Consider the following 13110-nt stretch of genomic DNA (forward strand, 5'->3'; position numbering starts at 1 on the left):
CTAAACCCTAAATGCTATTTTAAAGTTGTAGATTTATTTTAGGTATTTAAAAAAGATATGCATTTAGGGTCTAAACTTCACCAAATCAAATTTTAAATTTATTTTTTTGCACATTTCAAGATCAAGTCAATTGTATTCTAACTAATTACTCCTAAAAAAGGCAATGTTTGTTTCTTCCAACTTTTGTCTCCCTCCATCTATTACCTTAAGCATATCTTGCTATCAACCTAACCATTGCACCTCATTGAGGTGCAAGTGCTAGTTTTATTTCTATTTCAAAATTGACATTATGAGAATTCATTGACTTCATGAGAGATCTCATAAACTTTGTCTGGTAAAACTGATTCAACACAAATATGAGTTTATGGTGGAAAAAATTGTATTGTTATTTAGCTTTACAATTGGTTTTTATAAAAAATTTGTCACAATTTGACTGATATTATACCAATTTCATTTTCAACTTCAAAATTCTTTGATTTTATATTAATTTTATGTTCGACTTTAATATTCTTAAAAAACATGAAATATAATTATTTGAATTTTTTGTTTCGAGATTAAAATACTCTTTTTGGGGATATCTCTTTTCTTTATTCATTTTATGTTATGATGTAAATCATGAAACAAACATATTAGACTTTACAAGAAGCTTTGTCCACATGGTGTGTCATCTCTCTATGCTCTATCCAATGGTCTAATGGTCAAATAGTCAATAGAAATTCTAGACTTCATCTTTACTAAAAAGTGGTAATTAATGAAATACATTGCTTTCCTAAATATTGAATGAACTAACATTCACTATAAGAAATCAAATTGATTAACAAAGCAAAAATTATGTAGAAAAATGATTTAAATCATTTTGAACATTTTTATATAGATTTTAATTTTAATTATTTTTCAATTACTTTATAATAAAGAATGTATCTGATTTTATTTTTTTAAATTGTGAGTACAATAATGTGAATATTGGATAGACTTGATACTTAAAACCTACCGTTACGTATTTATAATGGAAGCCTTCAAATTTAATGAGAAGCGTGCCCTTTTGGACCGCAAAACAACATCCATAAAATCTTTGCTGCCCTGTATTATTCATGGTTTCTACAGAAGAACACAAAACCACTTTTGCGTTTGCGAAAAAACATCGGTTTTAGTTTGAGTAACTTCTAACTCTCTAAACATTTAACGAAGTGGTGCTGTGGTGTACCCGGTTATCACGTCAGTCTTACACACTGAATGTCCCCAGTTCGAACCTGGGCAGCACCACTAATTCTATTAAATCTTTTATATTTTCCAGTAGGGTTCGCAATCATTACGTTTTTTATTGAATCGGCCGAAATAAAGCACAACTTCATTTTCAATATCAAATTTTAAAATATTAATAAATATAAATAAAATTATAAGATATACTCTTATCATCTCTTTTGCACACTTTTTATAGTTGTTGGTTTTCTTTATTGTAGAAACCACCCCATATTGTCAACTCTATTTTGCAACTTGACTTGTCTTTCAGTTGAAGATTTATTTTCTAAGTTTGTGTTGCATTCTTTCTAAATATTGTGTTTTATGGACTGATTAATAAAACAAAACTAATGATTTTGATTATAGAATTGTTTACCATGTCCTCAACCTCACTTGTTGGTGTGGCTATATAATCTTGTTGAAGATTGTTGATAGCATGAGCTTGAATGGTTGTCATTGATGTCAAACTTGGTTATCCGAATATGCTTTGTCAGACCTTGGTTATCTGGATGGATGTTGGTCTAAATATTCTTTTGGTGTTGGTTGTGTCATCTTGTATACAAGGTGGTCTGGAATGCTTTTTGTACCCTCCAGATATGTTGTTAATTGCATTGTGGTTTAGTGGATCATCTTCTTTTAGTTTGTATATGTGTTGGAAGATGTGTTGAGATGTTTATTTGGATCTCACCTTTGCGTGTGGAGATTTGCATGAAGTATTTTGCATTAGAAATGGTTATATGGTCGACTGGTTGATTAGATCTACACGTTATGCTTTGTAACATCCTTTGAAGTATGTGTTAGCATGTGTGGATTGTCTAATCATTCGTGGAATGATGCTTTGTGATATGTTTTGGTTCCCTCTTTCTCCTGGAGTGGACCGATCTAAGTATTTTAGGTCCGGGTGGCTTATTTTGTGTAATATTGCTTATTTTGTTTTTGGTCGACCCTCAATTGGTTTTCAATATTGTATTTCATATTTAAGATGTGTGGATGGATGAGTTGAGTGTGAATGAGAAGTGAATTGTGTGAGAAATGTATGTGAATGATTTGCAAGTAGATTTGAGTTTGTGGTGATGTGAAAGACGATTTGAGAAGAGCTTTGAAGATGATGTATTTTGCAAGACAGTGTGTTGTGACATTAAAGATTATCATAGATGTTTACCATAATGTTGGTCATCTAATTTAGTTGTTCAAGAACAATTTCATGATCTAGAAAATCCATCTCAATTTCAATTCAACTATTTCATTCGTTGTTGATTGACAATGAGTCCTTCGGCAACAATTTGTATCTTGTCCTGAAGAAGTGCTCTTCAGTTGTGCAAGTCCTCTTTGTATCTTACCTAAGGTTATGCGTCTTAGTTCTGCAAGTCCTTCAAGTGTTGGTGCTTCTTGGTTGCATGCCTAAAACGATGTAAACATTGTTATTCATATTGTGAATTAGATTTTCACCATGGTTTTTTCCCAGTTTGAGTTTTCCACATAAATCTAGTGTTCATGTGTTTATATTTGATGTGTTGATGGTTAATGTGCTATTGTTAAATAAGTTGATTAATAATTATTTTTGAAGTTCCAGACTTAATCACCCACCCTCTCAGTCCTACTAGGTGTCCAACAAATCCCTCTCTTCAAATACCTAACTATAATCATATCATCTATGATCTTAATGGATTGTTCATGGTAATTGGTAATGTTTTCACCCTATTCTACTTAACAAGGAAATTGACCTCAAGTGGTTATGCTATGATGAACAAGCAAAGTTTTGGGTAGAGTGAATTTAGAACCAATATTAATCATATTATTGTTTAGATGAAGATGGATTTGTGAACTCCCTTTTTCTTGTAGGAAGGAGACCACGATCATCTTTTATGGGGTGAAATACCACTATAAATATTTGTTTTATTGTGGTCTAGTTGGTGATATAGCCATTCTCCATATTTTGGAGCCAATCAATTTCTTCAATCTAATTAATATTTACACAAATAACTAAACAACATCTTCATGGTATACATGCTAGTAATACCACATACAATAATGAAGGTCAAATATAGTCATGCAATTATTGTTATTCATCATTAATATAGTTAGTAATTTCTTTCTCAAATAGTGTTGTAGATCATTGAGTAAACTTAAAGTTGAGTGGTGGGCATAGGGGTGTATATACTTACTCCAAGGAATATTTTGATCCATAATGTGAATTTTATTTTTATCATAGGTTCTTATCAGAATGAGAAATTTTCCAATGTGTTTATCTTTATTAAGTTTTTGAATTCAAGTTTTAAGGTTTATATAAGAGATCATATGTTTTTGAGTTGTTCTCTTCTCTCTAGAATAATTTTAATTTTTTTGTTTAATTCAAAGATATGTCAAAATCTCCACTCTTGTGACTTTGTAACCCGTCCTTGATATATTTCTTATTTAATTTATAAAATATTTAGCATTTGGTATACACCAACTCTCATGTAGATCCACGTCTCATTACTTAATTATAATGTGAATATCAAAACTTAAATCTATCACCATATATGTTGATCTCCCTCTATTCTCTAAGCGCTTTATATCAACAAGAGGGGAGAGAAATTAGTGTGTGATTGTTTATACCCTTGATGTAGAAGTATTATATTAATCTCTCATATTCATTATTTTTCTTTTAAGGAAGGATGGCTTAGTTAACCTTGTAATAGTTCTCAATATAATTTTAATCAAAACTACAAGAGATACTCATGGAATTGAAAACAAAACTCCATGTAACAAGATCCAACTATCCTCTAAATACAAAAAATTTGGTGCATGAAGTTTCTTATTCTTGGAGTGAATAGAGTACATTACGTAAATAATTCACATCTAGGTCCTATCCACACTTGTTAAGTTTGTAGTTATTCATCAATCACTCTCTTTTGGAGAGGGTTATTTTACTAAAAATAAATTTTCTATACTTCATTTGTGAGAGAGATTTCAAACATGATACCTAACAAGACATTGTAGCTAAGACCCATCTTTGCATATTTGCATTAGTTTGTTCCTCTGTAATTTTTAATTGAAGGGATGTTGGTTTGAACAAGGTATATTTGCATATTTGCATTAGTTTGTCCTAATACTATTTTGTCACATCCCATTGTATTCATTATGTAATCTAGCATTCATTTATTGCTATATCTTGTGAAGGTTATTTTTTTTTATTTTGCAAGTGATCCAAGCTACTTGAGGTTGTTATGTGACTCTTACACTTATAAGAAAATAAGGTTTAAATTTATTGTGAATGTGGGATAATTAAACGGTTCACATGCTTTTAATAATAATTATTTAGATTTTTCACAATCAATATCAATTTAGGACATACACAACTACATGTGAATACACATATACCTATGCATATTTTTGGGATTGGCTTGTGTATATTACAAATCATTCATAATTACTAGTTTCCATGAATAATTAATTTTCTTCTATGAGTTTTCATTTATGTTAGTATAATCACAAGGTAAGTGTACCTAAAAATCAAATAGGCACCTCCAAGCGATGTTAGTATTGACAAGCACGATTGTGCCAACAATCAACCCAAACAATGATCAAGTTGACAAGTCAACAAAAACGTGGACCCAAATAACTCAAGATTTTATTCTTACTCCATAAGATGATTTGAGCATGGCTTTTGTAAGTTTATGTAAATTTTGGGGTAAAGAAAGGTATCGATGAGTTTCAAGATGATTCTCCCGATTTTTGGAAGAAAGTAGCTCCAATATGAAGGGTTTACATGCATAACAACTTTTAAATCAAGAAAGCATGAGGTTTTTCTATGATTCTAAGATATTTAAATTCTATTTAATTGAATTATCTTTTTTTGTTGTTGAATGGTTGTAATGAGATTTAATTAATTACACGTGTTTAAAGATTATCAACTATAAAGTGTGAATATTAATCATTATTTTATTAGATATTGTACTTAAGATATATATAAAAAAATTATACCACAAAGCTCTATTAAATTTGGATAATAGAAACTTGATGATAAGATGGTCTCATTCCTTAGAATCAAACTTAAAGATTTTTTAAGAGGTTTAGTTACATTTATTGGAATATAAATGTTAAGAAATAAGTATAAAACAAATTAAAGATTATAAAATAAGTAAAAAGAATGTAATTTGTCTAAAAAGATAAAAAGATATATATAAATAAACAAATAATAGAAAACAAAATAATAAGACTGAAAAATAAAACTTCCAAAAATCAAAAATAAAAATTACTAAAGCAAAAAAGATTATCTAGCTTTAAAGATTGGAATAAACATCCTAATTCCAAAGGGGATTTATACAATCTCTGATAATGTACGTGGCGTCTTATCCAGCCATATACTCATCACACATCATGATAAAAATTTCACTTTTTTGTTCAAATTTTTAAATAATTTTTATATTAAATAATAAAAAGACCATAATCTACCAAAAATAATTTAAACCCAGACAACCAAAGCGCATCTTCCCAAAATCTTGGTGCTGCCCAGGTTCGAACTGGGGACCTTCAGTGTGTAAGACTGACGTGATAACCGACTACACCACAGCACCACCTTGTAAAAACGTCGTGCGTAATTAATATCTAGAAACCTTCTCATTGCAAGTGCAGGCATTTGCTGTGGGAATAATGAATGTAGTGGAGGATTCTTTTAAGTCATCATCATTTTGTTTTATTTAAAATCAATTTCATATAGGTCAAGATGGCCGAGTTGGTCTAAGGCGCCAGTTTCAGGTACTGGTCCGAAAGGGCATGGGTTCAAATCCCATTCTTGACATTTTCATTTGCAATCATTTGCAATTTTTCCCCACCATATCAACTCCCTAGCCAAGCATTTTATATATTATATCATGTGGACCACCTTTATCTTATTGTCTATGTCATAATTTATAACACATAAGTAAAATGTTTCTTTTATACTTCTGATTAGTGTAAGTGAAATTTTATATATCATATCATGTGGATCATGTGGACCACCTTTATCTTATGCTTCTTGTCTATGTCATAATTTATATGATGAACACATATAAGTAAAATGTTTCTTTTTATGTCTTATATGGATGATAATTCTTATAAAGAGTGGTTGGTGAGTGAATATCAAAATATAAATTGAGGTAAAAAAAAACATTAGTTTCTTTATTTTTCATTTTATAATTATAAAAAGAAAATTTCAAAATAGAGGTATAATTTTTTATGAATAATTTTCTTTGGTTTCTTTATTTTTCACTTTATAATTATAAAAAGAAAATTTCATATGACAATCTAATGTTTATAAAAGTATATTTCAATTGCAATGCTTGATATAAGCTCTAAATTGTCATAGATTCTTTTTTTTTTAGAAGAACATTTTTTGTTTTATAAAATATTACTATAATTCAAGTTTAGTTTTCTTTCTTATTATGTAACAACAATATAGCTTTATCAAATCAAATATAAAACTCCCTAAAAATGATCTTATCAAAGGAGAGAACTCTAGTTTCATTTGTGGGTAAAGAGAGTTATAGAATGGTCTTCATCCTTTCAAAGTTAATCCTCGATTATTTTTCTAAAGCAATATGACATAGGATCTTACCCTTTGTCATGAAAAACACCAACATCTTGGTATTGAGGGAGAGCTTGTAGGACTAACAAACTTTTGGAATTTATATCTAGATGATCTAGGTGATCACCCCTCGTTTGGAGAAAATAATTAAGTCGTCGAGGTACATGAGAATGATTTAGTTTTTCAAGTATCTAATTATAAGGTCTATTGCTCTTTAGAACATCACTCATCATTCATTTCAAAGAGAAATTTCTTATAGTAGAAAATTACCCATGGCATATTGAAGATAATTTTGTGTTCTAGTATGACCTTGATCTGATTATATCAGTAGAACACATCAAACGTAAGAATCATCTCAAACCGTAGCACATCCCACTAAATATGATCCATTATTGGTAATCGATAATTATGTTTAAATGATGGCTAATTCAACTTTGACATAGATTTTTTATTCGCCACCCTTCTTGCAAAAAAAACGGATGTTGGGGCAGCAACATATTTTTTCCTTGTTTCCTCTCTTGGGGGCAAGGACAATACATATCTAATTCTATCTTTCTCCTTGAATATTACCTCTTCTTTAGAGTTGCAAGCATATCTTAATGTCTTTTCTTGCATTGAATTTTCCTTCATGTGAAGTACATGTTTGTTCCTTGTTTAGGACCTTTCTTTGCTTGGAGTAGCAAATTTTCTTATGTATGCTCTCTCCTTAGTTGTAGTGTAATTCTTCTCATTGTCCCTACACTTGGGGGCTATTGATTTCTTTCTCTATCCTTTCTAATGATCCATTTTTCCTTTGTTGAGCGGTATTTTCTTATGATTTGTTGTCATTCCTTGTGTGAAGATGTTTGTTGGCTCAAGTATTTTCTCAAGGATGTTTGTGTGAAGAGGTGTGCATCCTTGACTACAACCTCTTTTACACTTGGCAATGTATATCTATTAATAAAAAACCATTCGATTTGGGTCAAAAGTGTGTCATCCTTCATCAAGAATCCCTTTTACTTAGCAATAAGGTGAAGGTATTCATTCTTGTTCTCCTTCCTCTATTTTGGCCAATGATGTTATTTTTGTTCAAGGAACTCCTCTTGGAGGTAGATTTATTTGGAGCAAAGATCTCCTCTCCTCCAAGGATTCCCTTTACACTTGTTGCAAGATATCTCTTTTTCAACTATATTGTCCTTGCTTGTAAGAGTATTGCCTTTTTAGCTTGGATTTCTAAAACGGATATCTCCTTGGTTTTGAAGGTGTATATCCTTGTTTCTAACTTCCTTAAGACATCAAAATAGGGCAATGTTGACATCTTAAGGGGGAGGGCCCTGCATTGCATATCACTCTCTTTGTACTATATTGTACTATATTTTTACATGTCTTAAACAGGGTGTTCATTCTCGAAACCAGACAAAACAAAGTCTTACACAAGATGCTTCATGCCCAAAACCAGACACAACATTTATATGTCTTATACGGGGGTACACATTCTCAAAAATAGACAAAATAAAGTCTTACATGAGATGTTCCTGAAACCAAGCATATATTTGTCCAGGGTGTTTAGACTCGAAACCAAATAAAACAAACTCCTATACAAGATGCTTCATTCCCAAAACCAAAGACACATTTTAATTTTCATTTCATGTCTTATACAAGTTGTTGCATACTTGAAATTAGAGAAAACAAACTCTTATACGAGGTGCTTAACTTCTGAAACCAAACGGTTGCATACACAACAAGATGAGTGGAACTAGCAAAACACAACTAGCCCATGGTATCCATGTCCTCTCTTTCTCTTTCTCTCATGTATCACCTAACAATTATAGGTAGCTCATGGCATCCATGTCTCCCCTTTCTTCTCCTCATGAGCTCATAGCTTTTCTATTTGTGGTTCATGGTTTGATGCATGCACCTCCTCTTTTTATGTGATCACTTGTCTTCTTGTGATGGCATTTCAAGAATGATATTAGTGGTTGAGACATTTTGATTATCGAGGTCCCTTCAAATAGTTGACTTGAGGTCTTGTTTTGGTTTTTAGCTTTTGTGTTGTGCGTCTTTTGCCTTTTGTCTTTGTTTCTCTTTTTTTTGCCTATTGTGTCTTTGTCTCGTTTTGTGTGCCCTTGTATGTGATTGTGTGAGTTAAGATCCTAAGATTGGGGGCTTGGTTCCTCAAAATTAGTGATATGTTATACTCCTTGTGATCTCGCTCCTAATTTCTCCTCTCTCTCATCTTTCATCTACTTTACCATGAGTATTTGCATAGGCTCATACTCTCGTTAAAGTGGGGGCTAAATATAGCATCATAAATTCACCAGTCCAATTTACACCTCATATTTGTGCTCCCACTTTAGCGTGTCCTATCCTCACCCCCTCTCTAGGTCTGGTTTGACCCCATTCTCCAGATTTTAGGCCATGAACACCCATGTTGGTGGGTCCCATGGTGAGGCACCCCTCCCCTAGTAATTATTTTGGTTCTGTTTGCATAGGGACTAGGGCATGGAATACCTTGGTTTGGACCATGGTGCCCTAAAATGCCATGGTCCCTCTCAATAGGGCCCAAATTTGAATTGGGGCAGGTGTTGTATCTCCCCGCCAGGAACTAATCCTAATGGTCCATACATTACATTGTCACGACCACCCTCATTCTTCATATGATAGTGTGCAAAATACACATCTCTTGGATCACTATACTATTTGTAGCTTCTTTAATTATGTGTTAGTTCACATGCACGTAGTGCATCACCATCATGATACCTTATATCATAGTGCATGAGTAATAAAACAAAATAAAATTTACTCATTGTATGTGAAATTACTAAGGCAACATGTTTTCATCATCTATTTTATCCTTTATCCTCGTTCATCCATGGTCAAAAATCGCATGTCATCTTGTTACAATACATCCTTGCGAGATTTCATCATGTAACATGTACATCCATGTAATCTAGAATCTTGTCATCTATTCATCCTAGCGACATCAATAAATATTCCCAATCCTATTCCATCATCTATTTTATCCTCATGGCATGTGCATCATCGCATATGATCTCATTGCATGTGAAATTACTAAGGCAACATGTTTTCATCATCCATTTTATCCTTTGTCCTCATTCATCCATGGTCAAAAATCGCATGTCATCTTGTTACATTACATCCTTGCGAGATTTCATCATGTAACATGTACATCCATGTAATCTAGAATCTTGTCATCTATTCATCTTAGCGACATCAATAAATATTCCCAATCATATTCCATCATCTACTTTATCCTCATGGCATGTGCATCATCCCATATGATCTACCTCAAGTCATATTTTATACATCATGACACATCTTTTCCTCATCCCTTTTCTTTTCAAGAGATCGTATGGTCTCCATTTTGTTCAAATTCCTCTTGAGGGGGCATCACTTCCATCATCATCCCTAAATGACCTTGGCAACCTATCACCAAAGGTTCACTCTACCATACTCTATGTTCTTCTTTGAAACAACACCACTTAGTTGCATTTTGTCAAAGAGGGGTAAAATGTAGACACTTAAAATATTCCCTAGATCACCTAGTCCTTATCGACTAAACCCATCACCTAAGATAAGTCCCCTTCACCTAAATTCTTCCACACTTAATTAAATAATCATATTATTCATTTAATCACCTTTTTCATCCCACATCATGAATAAATAAATATTTCCCTTTTCACCTATTTTCCATGTCACACATGGATAGAATAATTAAATAATAATATTATTATTTAATCATACCTGTATTCCCTCAAAACATTCCAAGAATAAAGAGAACCTATAAATACTTGTCATTATGGTTCCATTATTCCCTCCACCAAGCCTAAGAATCTAGCCTTCCTAGATGCACATATACCTCATTTACCTCATCATCATAACTACTTACTAAAATTAGCAAGCTCATCCAAGTCATGCACATTTTAACAACCTCCATATCAATCCTCCATTCCCTCCTAGATCCCGGGGAAACCCTCTCATCCACTCTCCATTGTTGATCTCATCATAAAATCTTAACCATCTATTCCTCCTTTCAAAATTCTATAAAATTTAAGCATCCTCATCCATTTCTAATCCATCATCATTTAAGCTAAGTACATGCTATTGAATTATTTAGTCTTCAAGCTAAGGACCATCCACATATCGATGAACCATTAGAGACAATCAAATCAAAATGGATATATGGGTAATATTTTGAGTTGATTTTTATGTTATTATGTTTTTGGTCTCTTTTGTGAGGTCTATCTAGAGGTTTGTAGTAGTTTTAAACATGAATCTAGTACTTTGCATTTTCTTCTATTTGGGTTTCAAATTATTTCATATGCCAAGTATATGAGAGAAAAACTAATAAAATAAATAAAGTCTCCAACCACACATGGGCATCCCATTTTTTTCCATTCCAATATGTTTAGAGATCATACACCATCTATTTACATAATTAAATATAATTAATCAATAATTGGGATTTCAAGGTTAATGGAACCCATTATTCTAAACATTTTTCTACCAAATTCTTAGCCACACCTTCCATTCTTACACCTTTATCTACTACTAATAACTTTTTACATCAAGGAGTCCATTTATACTCCTTTGGCCACTAATATCCTCATGGTTTCTTTCATCCACACACTGAATTTTTTTTTTTTACTACCTATTTTAGGTTTATTTCTTTTACTCCCTCTTTGGGCACTCATATTCCTATTGCTGCTTCACCCCAACCAACATTACCCACCAACTAGTCATCTTCATGACTAAGTTGAAGGACAAGATAAAACATATGAATGATTTATAAAAGTATCCCCAAAAATTCTATCGAGTGAGTTAGTACACAATCCCTTGGCATATGATATGCTTATTTGTTATCCATGGGATTTATCGTTTTATATTTTGAAACGTATGATGGTAAATGTGACCCCATCAATCATAAATGAGATTCGAAAGGAACATGTTTAGACTATATTTATGATGAATCATTGATTTCTAAATTATTTTTGAAAAAATCTCTAGAGGTTATATACTTAATTACTTTTAATTTCTACTCATGTTTCCATTCTTACCTTTGGGGACTTAGCAAATGCTTTGATTGACTATATTCAAATTAATATTAGATTTAACACCAATTTTTAAAAATTATAATAATATAAGAAAGGAAAAAGTGGAGGGGAGAGTTGGAGTGAGGGAGGGTAGATAGAGATAAGTAGTTAGAGAGAGTATGGAGAGAGAGAGGGGAGAGATAAAAGTAGAGAGGTAGGTAGAGAGAGGGATATGGGAGATAAAGAGAGTATGAGGTAAGATAGATGGATAGAGAGAGTGAGGAGATAAATAGAGAAAGGGAGAGAGGAGATATAGAGTATAGGTAGATGGATAAGTAGAAAGGCAGAGAGAGGGAAGGAGGGAGTCATGTATGAATAGAGAGAGAGGGTGGGAGAGAGATTTATTTAGAGAAATAGAGGTAGGTAGGGAAGGATGGAGAGGTGAGATAGATATAAGTAGAGATAGAAGGGGAGAGAGAGGAGGGGAGGAGATCTATGTACAAAAATAAAGGGAGTGGGAGGGAGGCATGGAGAGAGAGAGAGAGAGAGAGAGAGAGAGAGAGAGAGAGCTTTGGGTGGAGAGGAGAATGAGATAGAGAGAGGTAGAGAGTGAGGAGAGAGAGAAAGTGGTAGGTTGAGAGATAGGGGAGACAAAGAGAGTGAGATAAAGAGAAATCAAGAGGAGAGGAGGGAGTGAGGGAGTGAAAGAGAGGGAAATATGTAGATAAATAGAGGTAGGGAGGGAGGGATGTAGAGGTATTTAGAGAGAGGGAGAGGGGAGATAGAGGTTAGTATAGAGGGAAAGGTTGAGAGTGATATAAGTAGAGAGGGAGCATTAGAGAGAGAGAGAGAGAGAGAGAGAGAGAGAGAGAGAGAGAGAGAGGGGGGGGGGGGTGGGGAGAGGGAGAGAGGTGAGATAGAGAGGAGAGAAGAAGAGAGGGAATCTATGGAATCTATACAAAGTAGAAGGGTGAGAGAGATAGGTTTAGAGATTGGGGAGAGAGGAGAAAATGATATAGAGAGACAGGGGAGAAGAGGGAGAGGGAGAGTGATATGATGTAAGGTCATGTATAGTTGTGTCAGTAATTCTTATTTCAATTTTCATTTTGCATATTGAATTCATTTAAGAATATTTCATGGTCAAAATGATTTTATGATTTTTTCTTTTAGATAACACCAAGAATTTGTAAGAATCAATGATGACCATTTTTTTCATTTCTTTGAAATAACATTTGCAATTTATTCTTTAAAGGATGCATCTTGGCTAATAGGGTGCTAGCCATGATGAAA

The 13110-nt window shown here is 32.8% G+C and overlaps 3 non-coding genes across 3 annotated transcripts; 2 read left to right on the top strand and 1 right to left on the bottom strand.

The window, feature by feature from the left end:
- The first annotated feature begins 1189 nt into the window (after positions 1-1189).
- On the top strand, positions 1190-1263 carry TRNAV-UAC (transfer RNA valine (anticodon UAC)). The gene has a single exon. It is a non-coding gene; the product is annotated as a tRNA-Val (tRNA).
- Positions 1264-5724: 4461 nt separating this feature from the next.
- Positions 5725-5798, bottom strand: TRNAV-UAC (transfer RNA valine (anticodon UAC)). Its single transcript has one exon. It is a non-coding gene; the product is annotated as a tRNA-Val (tRNA).
- A 143-nt stretch (positions 5799-5941) lies between these two features.
- On the top strand, positions 5942-6022 carry TRNAL-CAG (transfer RNA leucine (anticodon CAG)). Its single transcript has one exon. It is a non-coding gene; the product is annotated as a tRNA-Leu (tRNA).
- The last annotated feature ends 7088 nt before the right edge of the window (positions 6023-13110 follow it).

This window comes from Cryptomeria japonica, chromosome 1, assembly GCF_030272615.1.
Source record: "Cryptomeria japonica chromosome 1, Sugi_1.0, whole genome shotgun sequence".
Lineage (NCBI taxonomy): Eukaryota > Viridiplantae > Streptophyta > Pinopsida > Cupressales > Cupressaceae > Cryptomeria > Cryptomeria japonica.